Genomic DNA, 988 nt, shown 5'->3' on the forward strand with positions numbered 1-988 from the left:
CCTGCCTATGCAGGGGGTCAGACTCGATGATCTCAAGCAAATCCCGGGACGTCTCAAGCAAATCCCGGGACGTCTCTCAAGCAAATCCCGGGACGTCATTCTCCCCCTGTACTCGGCCTTAGTGAGGCCGCAGCTGGAGTACTGTGTCCAGTTTTGGGCTCCACAATTCAAAAAGGACGTGGAGAAGCTTGAGAGAGTCCAGAGAAGAGCCACGCGCATGATCAGAGGTCAGGAAAGCAGACCCTACGATGACAGGTTGAGAGCCCTGGGGCTCTTTAGCCTGAAAAAGCGCAGGCTCGGGGTGATCTGATGGCCACCTACAAGTTTATCAGGGGTGACCACCAGCATCTGGGGGAACGTTTGTTCACCAGAGCGCCCCAAGGGATGACGAGGTCAAATGGTCACAAACTACTTCAAGATCGTTTCAGTCTGGACATAAGGAAGAACTTCTTTACTGTCCGAGCCCCCAAGGTCTGGAACAGCCTGCCACCGGAGGTGGTTCAAGCGCCTTCATTGAACACCTTCAAGATGAAACTGGATGCTTATCTTGCTGGGATCCTATGACCCCAGCTGACTTCCTGCCCTTTGGGCGGGGGGCTGGACTCGATGATCTTCCGAGGTCCCTTCCAGCCCTGATGTCTATGAAATCTATGAAATCTGGCCTGCAGGGCCAAGAGGTGGAGCACTCTTGGTAAATGTCATTGAGGATCAAGCTTCTGTAGTTTAGTTACATGCTTACCACAACATAGAAGCAGAGAGAATGCAATGTAAAGAGATCTAGGAAAAAAGTCTGTGTTTAAGCTTGGATACAACTCAGGTGGTTTTAAAAAATGTGATTGACCTGTGTGGGTGGGTGTTCTAGTTCAAAGAAACTAACTAAACAATATGTGCAGGACTAGTTCAGGTTTTCAAGCCTTCTCCCACCACCCTCTCTCATCCCTGAACAATAGGAGCCACTACTGCAACAGGCCACAATTTCTCTGCTTCT

This window comes from Alligator sinensis, unplaced genomic scaffold (assembly GCF_000455745.1).
Source record: "Alligator sinensis unplaced genomic scaffold, ASM45574v1 scaffold512_2, whole genome shotgun sequence".
Taxonomy (NCBI): domain Eukaryota; kingdom Metazoa; phylum Chordata; order Crocodylia; family Alligatoridae; genus Alligator; species Alligator sinensis.